Genomic DNA, 18,360 nt, shown 5'->3' on the forward strand with positions numbered 1-18,360 from the left:
GAGTTTCCGACTGCAAATCTTTCAGAAAATGCATATTAATACAAACCGTGTTACTTTAGCAATTTTCTAATTTAAAACTGGTCTCTCTTTTTTGGTGGATGATCTGAGGATTGAAGTCACCAAATATTGACATACATTTGAGTTTCAGACTGCAAATCCTTCAGAAAATGCATGTTAATACACACCCTGTTACTTTAGCAACTTTCTAATTTAGAACTGGTCTCTATTTTGAGTTTCGGACTGCAAATCCTTCCGAAAATGCATGTTAATACAAACCCTGTTACTTTAGCAATTTTCTAATTTAAAACTGGTCTCTATTTTTTTGGTGGATGATCTGAGGATTGAAGTCACCAAATATTGACATACATTTGAGTTTCAGACTGCAAATCCTTCAGAAATTGCATGTTAATACAAACCCTGTTACCTTAGCAACTTTCTAATTTAAAACTGGTCTCTATTTTTGGTGGATGATCTGAGGATTGAAGTCACCAAATATTGACATACATTTGAGTTTCAGACTGCAAATCCTTCAGAAAATGCATGTTGATACAAACCCTATTACTTTCGCAACTTTCTAATTTAAAACTGGTCTCTATTTTTTGGGTATCCCCCCTTCACCCTCACCCATTTTCTCAGGCTTTATCCAGATTTCACGCACCAAGACGTTGTGAGGTATGCAGGGTATAAATTACCAACAAATGTCCAATCTGAACAAATCTAGTATTTCCTTAATGATGCAGCTCCTCAGTGCCAGGTGTAGTTCATAAAACGTATCATTCGTTCAGTTAAATCACCGCAGCCCTGTATTTTATTTAACTTGAAAAGCGTCGCAAAATCCCCTGGGCATTCACCTTGCTCTTTTGCCATCATACTGAGTACACACTATGTGCACTTCGCAGTCACAAACGAAATGGTCCAGCTATCCCGCCTGCCAATTATCAACCTATTTAATTACGGCTTACTTCTAGCAGCTACGCTGTTTGTATGTTCCCTCTAGCAAAGTGACAGTTTTGGGGAGCAGAGGCGTAGTTGGAATTTTTCATTTTGTAGTGATATCATATTGTTACCCCCACAAGCTGCTTTGCATTTAAAAAATGTACACATTTCTGCCCATCGTGTGCTTATTAAATGAATTGCCGTCAGCTGTTTTGTTTTTAGAGTATTCATGTTTCTAAACAAAGTTGTGTATAGAGTTGTATGGGACACTTTAATTTATAAAGTTGTAGAAATCATAGCTCTCCATCAATCGGGACAAATTTCATCAGGATCAGGGACAAATCCCCCAAAAAAAAATCAGGGACAATCGCGGACACTTTTAAAGTATTCAAAATAATTTAAATTAATTAATAATTTACATTATTAACTTGAGACATTGACAGAATAAGAGAATGTGGATTAATATAAATATTTTGATGTTAAAAAGTCTATAACTCTTAATTACTATTGTTTATTAAGTGTAATTCGCCATCTTTCTTCCAAAAGTCATCAGTTTTAGGAGGGATTAAAAGGGAGATAGATAACATTTCAGTCAAAATCAGGGATAGTTGAAAGGTATGCTAGGAATATTCTCTCCTCAGACAAAAACATGTTTCTGAGATGTATTAGAAAACACTCCGTTAATTATAAGGAGTATGTCTGCCTACATCCTTCGAAGAGCGAACCCCTTAACGTTATGAATGAAACTGGTTGTTACCCGTTCATAAAATTGCTACGATTAAGCCATCTGCGAGTTGTTTCGTATGAAACGTGGGACGTAAGTAGCCTAGATGTTTGGTTTGAGTTTGTTTTAAAGCCCCCTCCAATCTGAGAAATGCTACCGGAACGCCCCTCTGTGCTGACGAGGGGCACGTAAGCGTAGCTGTTCTGGTAATTGTCCAGCTCTGCAGAGCTGCTGCAAGTCGGGGCTCGTTTCTGCAAACACTGGAGAGTAGTGATTTTTTTTACTGTACGGATTAAGCACTGCTTGAATGCACCGGTTACCCGGGTTAATGTGCTACATTACAGCAGTAAGAGTGTAGTATCCTCAGCTGGAAGGAAATCTGAGGTAAGTAGTTCTAGCCCCAAGCTGAGTGGGCTAGCAAGATTGTGTCTAGGCAATGTCGCCCCGCCCAGCTGTCTACAGTAACATTGGTAAAGATGCATCCTTGTAGTGGCAGTATGTGCAGCAAATAGTGTAACACTGCGTTGTAGAAATAACTAAAGCACTGTGTTTACAAATAACTGGTTTTCGACTATCACAACAGTGGCTTGCAGTCTTGTGTATGTTTGAGAGGCAGCAAGGAAATGATGCTTGTGTGCATGTATGAGAGAGAGCACTAGATAAATGCAGATATATTCCGCAGACCGTTAGACGTTGCCCATTATTGTATTTGATGTTGTTAAGCCTTTGCATTAGGTTTAGGGTGTGGGGAGCACTTAACCACAAAGGTTGGTAAGCCATGTAGTAATAGTGATGCATAAATGCAGTTGCAGTAAATGCTCCCCGCCTAGGTCCCTCCAGCGCCACTGCAAGCATGATGCTGTGTCCCTGAGCTGTAATCACTGCTCAAGGGTGGAGTGCATGAATCGTGTTAAACTGCATACAAGACAAGTGACATAATTCTCATTGGCAGCCAAACAAACGTGTGTGTTGGGGTGTTGATTTCGTGTTTACTACACATAGTAATATGCCGTAACATTGCTTTACTAGACAATTGTAGCTGCCAGAAGTGGAGAGCCCAAGCTGTTAACATTGAATTTGTGAATGCTCTGCTGGTTAGGGTATAGTTTTACTGCTCCCTCCCATTAGTATAGCAAAAATAACGAAAATGTTAAAGCAGTGTTGGAAAGAGTTCGGGTTATGGATTTGCTGCTTGTTCTATAAATATGCATCAATTCACTCGGTGGACAAAAGTTGATGTCGCCTATATGTTTCTTGTACTGTTGTCATTTACTTTAGCTCAATGCCTGAATCGAAACCGTTAGTTGTGATATAGCTGTTTTTAATTACTGGACCCCGCCTTTTTAAGGAAAGCTGGTTGTTGAAACAAACACCATCTCTCACAATTTCTTTGCTCAAGCGTTTTGGACGCAACGAAAAATAATGGGGCGACAAAGCACCCCAAATCAGGGGCACTTTAAATATTACACTAATTCATTCGGAAAGTCAATAGAACGTCAGGTTTTGTATTGGCATGATTTTTTTGAAGAAGAACGTTGGCTCTCTTAACACCTAGCGTTATTTTCTGACTGTAATCCTCAGTGATTTACTAGAATATCAAACATTTTAATGAAGAGTAATGCATAATGAACTTCTTTACAAAGAAACAACATTGGCCAAAACTACTCTGCTGAATTATTTCCATATGGCAGGGTTTATCAGAGAAGAGCACTTTTCTGTGATTATTGGGGCTGCAGGGGAGGTGGAGTGGCCTTAGGTCAACTGGTGCCCTAGGCAAAAGGGCTCCAAGGCGCCCCCTACCACACCACCCGGTGCCCCCATCCTGGTCTACCTACATTAAATAAATACTGGAAAAGTGCCCCTGCTAGAACGGCGCCCTAGGCGGCCGCCTAGTTGGCCTATGCCTAAGGCCGCCAATGGGTTTAATCACATAGTTTGTGCTTTGTGGTTGCTGCATATCTGTTTGTTATGGGAAGGCATATTGATCTTACTTATTGTGCTAGGGAGAGGATCAAAGTGACTAAATGCCAAAAGTAATATTTTGTGGTGTGTGTGTGTGTGTGCAGTGTTGAGGATGGAATGTGTGATTAGCCACGTAAAACAAATAATTAGGGGAGCTTATCAAAATGTATTTTGACATGTACCTTTAAGCATACTGCTCATCCTCTAAGAGCAAGAAGTTTCCGTGGCAGCCCCATGTGTGTTACAATATTTTCTGCTGTTGGTATTTCTGATGCTGCTCCCCATTGCCTCCCTTAAGTCTGTGTGGTACCTTGTAGTTTGATACAGTCTTTAAAGGTGTAACTGTAGTTCATGTGCAGTTCTATGTGACAGTGTAATGGGACTGTTTCAACTTTTAAAGCTGTTAGTTGAGTACAGATATAGTCTAGTGTGGCAATGTGATGGGACTATTACAGCATTTACAGTAGTTAGAGTTAATACATGCAGTTTTGAGTGGCAGTGTGATGGGACTGTCTCAGCTTTAAAACCTGAGAGTTGTTCCAGTGCGTTTTCTACCTTGATATGATCATGCCCAGTTTATTATGTGATCTGATGTTGTCAATTATCATTCCTCCTCAATGTATGGGACTTGGATCTGATTCAGCCATTATTTCAGCTCATGGATGCCTACAAACTATTGTGTTCCTCCCTACCCATGATGCTGGTGTCCCCATTCTCCTCAGATCTCGTTTGCCGCTCTTCACGTCCAGATGTGGTTGTTTACTGCTCTCAAGTTTATTTTCAGAGTCAGGTAAGTCATTGGAAATTATCTTTTTTTCGTATTAGCATTTCCCTCTTCTGCATTTTTTTCATCCTGTTTTGTTGCTCTGCTTTCTCTTTCCTTCTTCTAGGCACCATTTTTGATGGTTCACTGTTTGTTTTCCCTGCCTATCCACTAATTAAAAATAAAATCTCTTTACTCTAGTGTAATCTAAAAACTCTCTCCCTCTACAAATCTCCCATGCCTAGTGTGTGCACATGTGCGAGCTTGCACAAGTCCATGAGTGACAATTGGTTTACATCTGTCAATTCTAATGACTGTCAAAGCTTTTTCGTCAGTGTACAAAATGTCGGAGAAAGGGTTTAAATGGTGCACTAAATGTGGGCACAAGATGCTTTTTCTGATGGACATTCCTTGTGTGTGTACTGCTTAGGTCCAGAACACCTGAACAAGCAGTGTGATATCTGTGAGGCCTTCAATCCTAGGGCTCTCACAGCAAGGAAAAATATGTTGATTCTAAAAGGGATGTTGCCCTCTACTTTCTTGTAAGCCATCTCTGGAGTCCAGCCATCTGCTTCATCCAAACTGAGAGACCACACAAAGAGATCTAGATCTGCTGAGGCTCCATCCTCCTTGAAACTGAAGAGAAAAGTGCCTAGGTCAGATCCAAATTCTCAGATGCCTTACAAGTGTTCAGATCCAATGAAAGTGGTATCCCTGGATCCCAAGACGATTTTGGATCCAAAGTCTTCAAAATGGAAGCCCCTTCCTTGGTGGTCTACTTGCCGTCACCTGATCCGATACCATCTAGGGTACCATCTCCCTTCCTGGAGAGGCTCTCTAGACCATCGTCTTTTGCGTCTTGCCGCTCTTCTAAGAGTTTGACTGAGACAGATGTGGCTAGGATGGTGAGGGAACTGGTCAAGGAACAGGGGCACCCTTATAGTTTTTACCCATACCGCTCAACCTGGAAACATAAAAAATCTGGACAAGTCCCATGAAAAATAGGTACAAATCTGTACGCTGATTAATATCTGATTTGCGTACATAATTACATAACCCCACCCACTCCAGTGGGATTGTGGGATACCAACTTTCAAACGCAAACTGAAGAACAGACAACCACAATATGGTACCAGAGTCCCCCTGCAGCCATTCCAGTGTCCCATTGCCTGGCTATTTCACCCCACTTACCATAAACACTGTGTGCATACTGCTTTTCTTCTACAATGATTATTTGAATTTTTTTAACATTTTGCAGCACAACAATGCAAAAACACTAACAGACATCTGCTAAACAAAGCAGTAATGTCTCACAATGAAAATATAATTGGCATTAAAACTTCTCTGCCCTTGAAACTCGTATCCATTGAAACCCACACCACATCCCAAGAAAATGCATCTGGCCAGTGGTGGATAAAGATTACCTTTGGGCTATTTTCAAATCACTGGCCCCTTGCACACAAAACAAGAAACATACATGTGTTCTTTTCTTTGATACACCTTCCTGACTTTTAATATTAAGTTATATTCCTTGTGTAATACAACACACATGTTAGAGCACATTTTAAATTTATTGTTTGAACATTTTTCCAGTAGGCTGTATTGTAGGCAATGAAACAAAATGCATGAACCAATAATGACACAACTGCCCAATTCAGGACATTTCCATCATAAAAGTCTACTTCCACACCCACGCTATAAATAGAATGACAGTAGTGTAAGCCATAGCCACCTTGCACAGCTTCTCGCACTTATTTTCAGTTTTTTTTTTTTTGGGGGGGGGCAAAGGGTCAAAAACCAGGGACGCATTTTAAACATTGCTTGTATAATTTTGGAAAGTTGCTAGAATAAAATGTTGTTACCACCATGCATTTTACTGGCAAGTCTTGAACCCAGGACCCTATGCACTACAGTCAGAGCAATATACTACTATGCCAAATCAGCAGTTTCCTGAAAAATAGGAAGACTTGAAACTTGATGGCTATCATTTAGTGAATTCAGTTCTCACTTCTCACCATAGCTCTCAACCTCTTGGCACAAAAAAACCTGGACAAAGCCAATAATGGGGGAATACAAATTCAGTTCTCACTTCTCACTCACCATAGCTCTCAACCTCTTAGCACAAAAAACCTGGACAAACAAAGCCAGTAATGGGGGAATACAAATTCAGTTCTCACTTCTCACTATAGCTTTCAACTCTTAGCACAAAAAACCTGGAAAAAGCTCACAAGTGGTGGTGGCTAAGGATAAAATAAATAAAAAATGCTCTAATCTCATCCATGGAATGTTGAAATATGGTAGACAGCTTTGTGCAACAATAAATCTTTTTTTCCTTTTGCAAAGCATTTTTTTTCATCTTGCTGAAATAATTTCTACCACAGCTATTAATTGTTGAGTCATCGCATATTAAGCATGAAAATGAAGACTACATGTTGTAGTAAATAAACAAGAAGGGTCACTTTGTCTGACAAGGCAGCTTGAAGTTTTATGAGGATTAATATCCTTAAAGATGTAACTGATTGGCACATAACAGTGTCTCTCCAATCTAATATCTAGTAAAACTTAATAAGGTCTTTGCATTAGGAGTGCCTCACTGTTCTGAGTACATCTGGGAGGACACAAATTTGGCAGAGAAGGCTGAAGAAGTGCAAGATAAGGAATCCTTAATGTGCAATACATCTTCATAATTGCTTTGCACATCTGTGAATTATGCACAAAATTATTTTCCTTAAGGAAAAGAGAAAGCACAGTAATGTATTTATCACTGACGTCCCCAATTTCCAGGAGACAGTGATTCACTGTGAAAAAATCTCACCCAGGAATAATTCAATGCTTTATTTGAAAAAGTCTTCTGCCAGGAACAGTGCTGAACACCTCACTTGGTAGAAATTCAAAGCAGATGAACAAAAAGAAGAATGCCAATGCAGCTAAAATAGAAGGCAGTTAGACTAATAAAGCTGCAGGCTGTGTGGTACAGAACCAGACAACAGCTCTTTAGTGGAAACATGTTTTCATTATCCACCCAGTTTCCTAAGATATCAATGCAATCCTGAATCATTAAAGTTAATGAAGACAGACTTGAGAGGTGAGTGCCAAGTGACAGTGGATATTTAAGCAGCCCTTCTCAGAGGCTGCATTCTCTGTATGACCAAGGTGAATTAGCACCTGAGTATAATAGCAAGCAGAAGTTAAACTCCTGAGTTTTCTAGCATTCAAACCCAAAATGTACCTTTCACTCTGCAAGATTTTTGAGTAAAACCAAACACATGTACTAAAAAAGTATGCATAGGTAGTATACAGAGGACAGAGGGGAAGAACCTGATAATCACAGACACACACACACACACACACTCTCTTACTTGCTGAGTTTTCTGTCTTGTTCCCCATTCTGAACATAAAGTGCTGCCAGCCTGCCGATAATCCATTTACAAGAGTGCCAATGCTGCCGATAATCCATTAGTGCCGTTCCCGCTTGCATTTGCCGGAAATGATGACGTGAGCTCCTTGAACTCAATTCCGACTGGCTGGTAGCCCTGATGGAGCTGACATCATCGTGCACGTGATGATGTCAGCTCAAACAGGGCCGCAAAATTCGGAAATGAAGGGGTGCCCCTTCATTTGGACCCCAAAACTCGGTAAAAACTGAGTAATTTGGTACGGTTGGGAGGTATGTTCTTACCCCATTGGATCAAGGACTTCCACCAACATCCACTCCTCCTCCTCTTGACTCAAAATATGGGATTAGAGTTATCGGATCTGAGTGCTCCAGGCTTGTCTGTGTTTGATCCCAAGAAGCTGGTTTCTTCAGATTTGACTGATTCTTTGGCTCTGACTTTTTCAGATCCATATGGCTGTCAAGCTGAGGCTTCTATGTCAGATCCGAGGGGGTTCTGTCTACTTTACTCTAAAGTTCTTGGAGCCTTCTCCCCCTCTTGAGCTTCAGCATTTGATAGTTCAGCTCCGGCTTCCTCCTCGGGGAGGTGGCTGCTGGTGGACCAGGGAGTTTCTTGGTCTGTTCCATTGGTCTTCTCTTGCCCAGGGGAAGTAGTGAAGAGGATCATTTCTGCACCTTCAGATCAGGTGGGTCCTTCCCACTTAGCTCCATCCTCGACCACCCAGCTGACACTGTCACTTGATCTTCACCACTGTACCTTCAGATCAAGTGGGTCCTTCCCCCTCAGCTCCATCCTCGACCACCCAGCTGACTGTGTCACTTGATCCTCACCACTCCATGCCACTGATACAGCCAGTCCAAAGCTTCCAGTCTACCCAGTCTGGAATTCTTATCTGTTCTGATACTTCCCTGGATCATCCCACTGAGGAGGTCCCTAAGAAGAGACTGTGTAAGAGGAAACAGCTGGACTCACCCCGAGAGTTTCTCACCATGAATATCGACTTTGATGAGGGAGAGAGTTCTCCCAGATCACCACCTGATGATGTCTCCTTTTGGAGACTTCCTAAAACAGAAGGGTGGCTAGTCTGTCCAAAACCCATCTCCTGAAGAGTCAGTATATTTGGAATCTTTCGGGACTGGCCCTTCTATCTCCTGGGTAGCCCTGCCTGCCGACAAGTTGGTAGATCTAATTTGTCAAAAGGCTTGGAAGAAGCTTGACTCAACCAAACTCATCCCCAGGAGACCAGATAAAATTTATGGCATCTCCAGTAGAAAGGCGCTATTGGAGTAAGGGCATACCGGTTGATGCCTTGGTTGTGGCGATGGCCACCCAAAAGAAACTCAACGAAGAGAGTTCATCTGTTCAGTCCCCAAACAGGGAGTCTAGGACCAGGCCATGAAGAGTTTTGGGAAATGGGTGTATGGTTCAGTGATTTTTGCCATGCGATCACTAAAATTATCTAGCCCACTTCACAAGATTGCAAAGGGATGTACTCCATGAACTTTCCAACTCATTAACAAGGACCACTACTGGCAGGGCCCAAGCATCTGTGGCTCCCCAGTTGACTACCTTACTATCACATGTGAACTCCCCCATGAGGCTCCTCTCCAACACTACTGAAGGTGCCTCACGGATGGTGGGTTCAGGCATGTCCATTAGGATTCATGCCTGGATGTGCCTGTGTGATTTTGTGGAGCCTTTTAAGTCTTCATTCATCAACTTTCCATTTGACAGGCCTTCGCCTTTCGGACCCACTGTGAAAGAAACACTCTCCAAGTGTGAAAAAGTCAGACCTTGTCTGCCATTGGAGTATCGACCCCCCCATGAACCTTTTCAAGGAATCTGTGGGGAAGTCGCAAAATGTGGTTCAAGAAATCTCAAGGTCCATTCCAAGACACATGTGGAACTAGTTCTCCCTGAGCCAGAGAGGGAAATGTTAGTGACAGAAGATGCCCTTGTGGGAGAAGAGGCCCACAGAGTACAGGGTCCAGAGATAACTTCTTTGACAGGTCCTATCAGTGCTCCTGAAAGGAGGCCTGATTGTCTTCCTCTGGAAGCAGTTGGGGGTCATCATGCTCTGCACCAAACAGCCTGGCCAAATAAAAAAATAAACACTTGGGTGTGGAGAATTATTACCAGAGGATATACCATATGTTTTTTTTCCTCCCACCCCTATCGATTACAAAGCTCCCCACTGTTCCACCTAGTCAGATAGAGCCAGCAACTTGGCAAATTCAACAGTTGCTCGAAAAGAGTCTTCCAAGAGGTTCCACTAGAACAAATAGGATCTGGAAGTTACTCAAGGTTCTTTTTAGTTCCACAGAAGACAGGGGACTGGAGATGGATTTTGGATCTCAGTGCACTAAAAACTCGCTTATGCAAACCAAGTTTCAGATGGTCATGGTACAGTCCATTTTACCCTTTCTGGAAGAGGATGACTGGATGTACTCCATGGATGTCCAGGACGCATACTATCACATAAAGATGAACAGGTAGTCCAGGAGGTTCTTGTGCTTCTGAGTGGGAGCCAGTCACTATCAATTCAGGGCTCTGCCCTCTGGTCTCACTACAGCTCCCAGGGTGTGTACCAAATGCATGGCAGTGGTAGCAGCGCATCTAAGGCTGCAGGGAATCTGGGTGTTCCCATATTTAGCTGACTGGTTAATCACTGCCCCAACCAGGCATCAGTTGGTACAAGCAAGAGACCAGGCACTGAGAACTTGGTTTAAATCTTGGAATCACCGTAAATCACAGTAGATGAAACTTGCAATCCACCCTAGAAGCTGGAATTCATAGGTGCAATCTTCAGCACACAATCATGGTTGCATTGCTTCCATTGTCACAAATACACAATCATGGTTGCATTGCTTCCATTGTCACAAATACAGACTATCAGAGACCAAGTCAACAAGGTCATTTGCAGTAGAAAGACTTCCGCCAGAATGGTTTTACAAGTTCTAGGTTCGATGTCGGCAGCCATAATCCTAGTGCCCCTAGCAAGGTATCACATGAGAATATTACAATGGATACTCCAGAGAGGATGCTTTCTTTTCAGTCACCCTATGTTCACGAAGATAAGGGTGACTCAAATATGCAAGAGTTACCTCTCATGGTGGATGCAGTCTTTCTAGCTCCAACAAGGTTGACTGTTCATACTTCCTCAGCCCAAGGCCATAGTGACCACTGTAACTTCCCAGATTGGGTGGGGGGATATTACCTGGGGAAGATGGTCTAAGGCATTTGGTCCCCCGAAGAGGCCAATCTGCATATCAACATTCTAAAGATGAGAGCGGTGCTTCTGGCATTGCAAGCATTCCAAGACACTCTCCTTCTCAGGGCATTTGTGATTCAAACGGACAATTTACCAGTAGTTTGGTATATCAACAAACAAGGAGGAACCAAATCTTACCCCCTGTGTTGAGAAGCTCAGAGTGTGGCAATAGGTGATGGTCTTCAATCATTTTCTGATGGCAATGCACATTCTGGTGAAGTCCACTGATAGACAAACTCAGCAGGTCCACCCTACTACCTTATGAGTGGTCCCACGAGCACAAGGTGGCGGTAATGATCTTCTGTCAATGGGGTCAGCCTTGCTGCGATCTTTTTGCAACCTCCCTAAACAACAAATGCAACAGCTTTTTTGCCCTAGTCCCCCCCCCAGTGGGGGAGTCCCTGAGGGATGCTCTTTTCCACTTTTGCCCCCCCCCGGTCCGTTAAACACCTATCCCCCAATTCCCTTGATTTGCAAGTTTCTACAGAAAGCAGCCAGATTGAAGAGCAGGGCCATCCTCATTGTACCTAATCGGCCTTGACGAGTATGGTTCCCCTTATTTTGGCCTCATCTTCTGTCCACAAATTGGATTCTGGATCCAACTCTAGACCTTCTGTCCCATCTGACAGGACTGTGTCACCTACATTCCAAGCCTCAGACTGACAGCATGGTTTCTCCAATTCTTCTGGTGGCTAGGCAACATATGCTTTCTTCCCTGGTCCATTCCATTTTATTATCCTCCCATAAGCCGTCCACCAGAAAATTGTACAAAAGCAAACGTAAACATTTTATTTTTTTGGTGGAACAAAATGACATAAATCCCTTTACAGCTCCTCTTCATGCAGTCTTTGATTTTCTAGCTCAGTTGTTAATGACCATGCAAGTTCATCTATGATTAGGGTGCAGTTAGCAGCGATTTTCAAATTTCCATATTCAGGAATTCTACTTTGGCTTCCTCTAAAATTTGCAAAGTATTTTTGAAGGGTACTCTGCTGCTCAGACCCCCTTTTAAACACCCTGTTCCCCCATGGGATTTAAGTCTACTACTACAAGCCTTGACTCGGTCTCCTTTTGAACCTGCAGCTAAATGCAGCTTAAATTTTTTTATCTTAAAGCAGCCTTTCTGGTTGCTATAACTTCGGCTAAAGGAATATTAGAACTTCAAGCATTGTCATCAAAATCTCCTTACTTAGTCTTTCATAAGGATAGGGTTACCTTGCGTACCAATGCTTCCTTTCTACTGAAGGTGGTGCCAGAATCCAATATTAACCAGACCATTAACCTCCCCATATTCTTTCCAAATTTCAGTAACAAAGGAGAATACTTGTTGCATTACTGGATGTACACAGACAGTTACGTTTTTGCTTACACCGTACGAAGGATTTGAGGAAAGCAAACCAACTTTTTATTTCATTTGCACATCATAGAGTGGGGGAAGCTGTCACTAAAGTTTTTATAGCTAGATGGATTATGGAATGTAGTTTCTTTTTATATACAAAAAGTTGAATGTTCCCCTCCAGAGACATGTAAAGGCTCATTCTACTAGATCCATGGCTGCTACATCTGTTTTCCTAGCTAGAACTTCCATGGATGATTGGTGCAGCTGCTACTTGGTCATACCCACATACCGTTATATATTGGATCTGGTCTCAAGGAAAAGAGCTGCCTTTAGTTCGGCCGTTCTCAGGAACATCCTTCCTTGGGGCCCACCTAGGGCTCAGGTAGCTGAAGACTCTGTCCCATATGTTGAGAATGAATGAAAATTGACAACATCAGATAAAGAAGTTATGTTCTTACCATAATGTTCCATTTGTGTTGTCCATTTTTTATTCCTCCTCTCCCTCCCTCCCCTATAGGAAGAAGCAAGTACATGAGGACACATTAGACACTTTACGTTCCTTAGTGTTGAATTCCAGTGAAGGCGCTTTGTAGGGTTTTCTATTTCTTCTGCTTTTTCCGTATCGAGCCATATGTATTGTCTGAGGGGAATGGGGACCAGACCGTCATGGGTAGGGAGGAGCTTGAGAGTTTGTACGCTTCCGTGAGCTGCAACAGCGGCTGAATCGTATCAGAGTCCCATATGTTGAGGATGAATGAAAACGGACAACACAGATGAAAAGTTATAGTAAGAACATAACTTTATTTATTTAACATTTGTTTACCGGGAAAGTCCGACTGGACACAGGTCCTTTTTCAGCAGAGGCCCGGGGAGAAAAGCTCCATGGGTAACAGTAAATTTTCATGCACACATTACAATAATCAAAAAGTATAAAGTAAACAATGTAGTATACATAAAAACATACAAATAGTACTAGTTATGTTCAAAGCCCAGGTTCTGTTGTCAAGATGTAACAAATTTGTAAGTATGACTTTTATGTCAAGATATAAGGTTAAGAGAGGTCAGTAGGAACAAAGGATTAAACACCGGGGAGAAGTTGGATATACTTTGTGTATACTCTGCTGTATCAGAGCACTCATGAGGGGTTAGTACAGGAAAATAGCCACTTATTTTTTAGATGAGCTTTAAGTGATGGCTTAAAGTGGTTAGTGGATGAGATTGAGAGAATGTTAAGAAATTCACCTAAGGTGTGAAACAGGGTGATTCTTAGCATCTGTTTCAAGAAACACATGATCGTGATTGGGTCAGCGTTGTTATGTATTCAAATCTGGGTGGCATAATATATTAAACAAAATGAGAAAAATTGAATTATTAGGTTAGGGGGCTTATTTTCACCAGGGCTTAATGATCAGTTATGAGCCACCTGTCACTATACATCCTTTGGTATTTAAATGCAGTAAGTTTGTACTTTAGATATGGCACTCGTGAAGGCAGTTATGCCGGTACGCTAAGTTATTTTTCCCAGTTTTGGGTTATGGCATTTTTTCTATAGATTTCATCGTAAAATATGGCATACTTTTCAGAAGAATGGTTGCTTCAGTAAGAAGCATGGCGATTTATTAAAAAAAAAATGGATTGCTGACTTTGTGTGCTGGCCTCTTCTTTTTTGTTTTCCAGTACTTGGCTTTTTGGGCTGTGCACCATACCGTACTTGTGTGGATCTTTTGGGTTTTACTTTTATTACTTATTCAACACATGGATTTCAAGAAATTCGTCTTGAAAGCAGAGCAAAATGAAGCTCAATAGGTGACTCTTTGCTTCCTTGTGAAGAATACATAAGGAGTAGTTTTATAATCGGTGGTTCAGTCATAATTCCTTGTAGTTTATGGAGCTCTACCTGCTCCGTGTGCTACTAGTTACAGAAAAAAAGTGTAGGATTCTGAAGTGTCTGACATCCTTGAAAGCCATAAATGCATAGTGCAGTCAGAGACTGCAGGCAGAAGTGAAGTGTACATCCAAGTTAACAGCTTTAAAAACCTGTTGGACACTTCACTTTTATATAAAAAGTGTGACCTAGTGGTGTCTAACAGCTTTTAAAGCTGTGAAAATGCTTCAGAAGTTTTTTCTGTGGTGGTTGTTATTATGTTATGTTATAGCACAACACTAGAGCTTAACAGCACCAAAAAGTGCTTAATGTATAGTGCGATTCCCTGATCATAACCAGCTTATGTATTTGATACATGGATGCCAAAAAAATTCACTTGAAAAGTGAAGTTGAGGAGGTGAATTTCTTGGCATCCATGTTGAGAACACATAATAAAGGTTGTGATTAGCAACACCTTATCATAATTTGTTGTAGTTCTTGGAACTTTATCTGGTCCATCTACTACCAGTTACAGAAACAAGTGTAGAAGTGCAGAAGGTATTGTATGTTTTATTGACTTTCATTGCCAAACAGGCAGCAGGTAGAAAAGAACTATTCTTATAAAGCACCAACAGCTTTAAAAAGATTTTAGATACTTCAGTTTGCCACACTTTTGTTAATAATTGTGGTAGGGCAAAGTATCCAAGAGCTTTCAAAGCTGTTTTAAATTCTGCTGTTTGCTGTTTGGAACAAGCAGCTGCTAATTCCTAGTGCAAGACCTGATCTTAGCAGTACTTGGGATGTTAAGCATCTTTCTGACATTAAAATGTTAAACAGGAGTCTTTCCCAATAGAAGAGTATAATCCCCATGCGCTATGCATTGCAAAACTTTTGAGCACTTTTCTTGCATCAGAAAGGTGCTTAACAAAGTTGTCTTTTTTTCCCCAAGAGTATAATTGTGGAGTTTGTACACTACATATTGACTATGACTTGCGAAACCTATTCATAATTCTTTATAATACATGGAGTTTTAACTGCTGCAGTATATTGACAATTAGAAAGAAAAAAAAAAGTATAGACGTATGAAGTATTTTACAACTTTGAAAGTAGTAACATACTTAGTGATGCCAAACACAGACCATGGTTAGAGTGCATCTCTGATGTCAGATACTACATTTTTTATTATACCTTTGTTTTGTTGTGTGTTAGTTTTCAGAGCTGTCCGGTTTCTCCCATGCAGGATCTGTGCTGGTTGTGTGGCAGACAGAATAATAGGGAGACAAAGCCCCTCAATAGGAACAACCTTGAAAGGTACATAACAATAGAAGTGCATAACAACCTTTTTATGCATATGTCAGATGTGCAAAAGTACAGAACAGGATTATATTTTGCAGTTTTCTGAGTGGTATCATATTGTTTCATGAATTACATGGTTATTATGTACTATTTTAGTGTTCCAAAAAGTGTCGACAAGGTTAGTTTTTTGATGATTTCTGAATGTTATCAACATGCTCCATGCATTACAGGTGTATTATTGACAACAGAGTCCTATTCTGTACAGTATGTAGACTTTGAGACCTGTCATTTTTTTGTATGGCATATCCGCTTCAGATTATTTATATTGATCAGATGTATAGAGGTTGTGCATGCAAATGTGGAGTAATTCCAGGCAACTGCTGTTAGTCACGTATCCTTTTGTGTGTCCCTTGCAACCACAGTAACTTTAGCAGTGAAGATTGAAAGGACTCTGGGATTACCAGGTGATATTGTTAAGAGGTAAGGGAATTATTGAGAGTGTAGGATTGTGTCTTGTCACATCTGGCACAATGTTGTGTCTTTTGGCTTTTCCTGGTTAGGGGTCGCCACAGCGGAACTCCGGTCCACTAATGATTGGTAGTTTGATTTTTTACGTGCCGAGTTACCAGCCCTGATGCACAACCTTCAACGAAGGTACACCCATTCACGCATGTCTCCACGCAGAAGACGCTCTAGCTGAGAATTGAACCGGACAGCGTCTTACTGTGAGGCGACAACGCTACCGCAGCTCCACTTGTCACATCTGGTACAATAACAAAACATAAAAAATATTTTGCAAGATTAGCTTTTTGCATGCTTTGCTTTAGACAAACCAGTGTTACTAGATGCAAAAAGAAACTGTAATTGATAGTTTGTAATTCTGGTTGACTGCACCATTTGTATTGCTACAGTATTTTCTTCTTGTATTTTACAAATACATTGGTATATGCTGCATAAAGGCAATGCCAACATTCCTTCTGAGATCAGTGCAGGAATACATACTGTAATCTCATATCACATTACCACACCCTATTACTTAGGACATAATGGGTATTTCTTTGTGTGGAATCAGACCATGACAGTAATTGGAAATTTTAGCAGGCTGCTTTCCACGGCCTGTCCATAGAGTAACAGAAATGCACACCCCAAGATAAAATATGTAATCATGTGAGACATTTCATCCAGCTATAGCACATTTTTTCTCTATTTGTTTATTTTGATTACAGGACTGTGCAGCTGTTTAAGTGGAGGCTTGATGAGAAATGCTCTAATATCACATTCAGATACAAACTTGTAATATAGAAATGTCAGAGACATGTTCCTTATAGGTGTATGAGGGAGGTATTGTGCAGAAGTTGGTTTTTACATTTACAGTTTCACATGTGCTAGGTATTTGAGACTATGTGGTCACTGATAATTGTTGACATTGTGAATGTGATAGCTTACAAGTTAATTTGCAGACCTTAATGAATTTCAGTTATGTATCTTATGCACAGGTCCATAATGCAGTATTTCACATTTTTGAAATTCTGGATTTGGTTATGAGTAGACAGTCTGTTACATACTGTGTTCATAATCCTGAATAACAGACAGTAAGGAATTGGGTTATTCCAAAAGTGCATTGCCATTTTAAATGTAGTTTTAGTCCTCTTTTGAATGAATTCCAGAACTGTAGTTTGTGCATTTGATTTGGCTGGCTATTCTAAAGTTTTGTGATGTTTATATACACCTACATTATACCTATTTTTCTTGCAAGTCCATGGACTTTTAGAAATTAACTGAACTGAATTGTTAGGGGTGCCAAATTAAAATAAGGCTTTAACAGTTTTGGGGGGATAATTTTAATTCTAAAGAAATCTGAGACCTATTGGGGAATATGAATGCTCTGTTTTACTTTGTAGTTTTATCCAGCCTAGCTCAGTGTTGGCCCCTAAACGTGTGCCTAATGGTGAATTTGTATCTTGTGATCTGCTGGGTCAAGTTTGGTGTTTAGTTGTACACTGAGTTCAGTGTACAAGAATTGTTCCAAGTACAGTAGAGCTTCAGTAATATTTATTAAAGACTCTGAAGTGAGAGTTTCTTAATTTGCTCAAGCAATATCGGTCTTAGTTTTGTTTAGCTGCCCATTTTGTAACTGGTTTAATGGTGTCCGTTTACTTGGATAAGCAAAAGTGATACATTCTGCTGATGCCACAGTGTTTTTTATTGCTTTACTGCTGACTCCTGCCTTTTCACCCAAGTGCTCTGTACTGTTTGTTTTTCATTAACAAAGTTATGTGCTAGTTAGTGTTCTGTGCTGGTGAACGTATGGAAATGAAATGAAATGTAAGGGCAGGATTTCTGATCCCTAATTCTGTATCTCCATTGCTACCTCAATTTCTAACTAATCCATCCATTATTTATATAATATGTAACTTCAGAGCCTAAATAGATACAAAAATGTATGTATTGTGTGCAGCACAACACAACTAGTAATAAATTACAGAGCTCTTTCTTTCCCTAAATTGACAATGCAGGTATAGAGAAACCAAGTTCCATTTTCTTGAAGTCTTGTGTTTCAGCTGCTGTATTTCACAGAAATTGAAAGAATGTTCATGATGGCACTGATTGTAAAGTATGAAGTCTGGTTTATTTTGAGATGGCAATAAGACAATACAGCTATCACTGTTGCAGTATTCATCACCTCTGGGATCTCCTGCCAAGGATAGCACAACATATCGCCAGTATACCAAAGCCTTTATGACCTAGGGAGCATCGTACATCAGACGTATGCTCCTCATGCAACCTTGGGGCATAAAGGTGACATATGT

General features: G+C 40.8%; 1 protein-coding gene across 1 annotated transcript in view; it reads left to right on the forward strand.

The window, feature by feature from the left end:
* Positions 1–1,849: 1,849 nt before the first annotated feature.
* Positions 1,850–18,360, forward strand: part of LOC122806810 (tropomodulin-2-like) — a 922,231-nt gene continuing 905,720 nt past the window's right edge. Inside the window, exon 1 of the mRNA XM_044077540.1 lies at positions 1,850–2,044. The gene's annotated coding sequence lies outside the window, so the exon portion shown is untranslated. The remainder of the gene's footprint in view (positions 2,045–18,360) is intronic.

The sequence above is a fragment of the Protopterus annectens genome, chromosome 7.part0 (genome assembly GCF_019279795.1).
Source record: "Protopterus annectens isolate FY-2018-M chromosome 7.part0, PAN1.0, whole genome shotgun sequence".
In the NCBI taxonomy this organism is placed as follows: Eukaryota; Metazoa; Chordata; order Ceratodontiformes; family Protopteridae; genus Protopterus; species Protopterus annectens.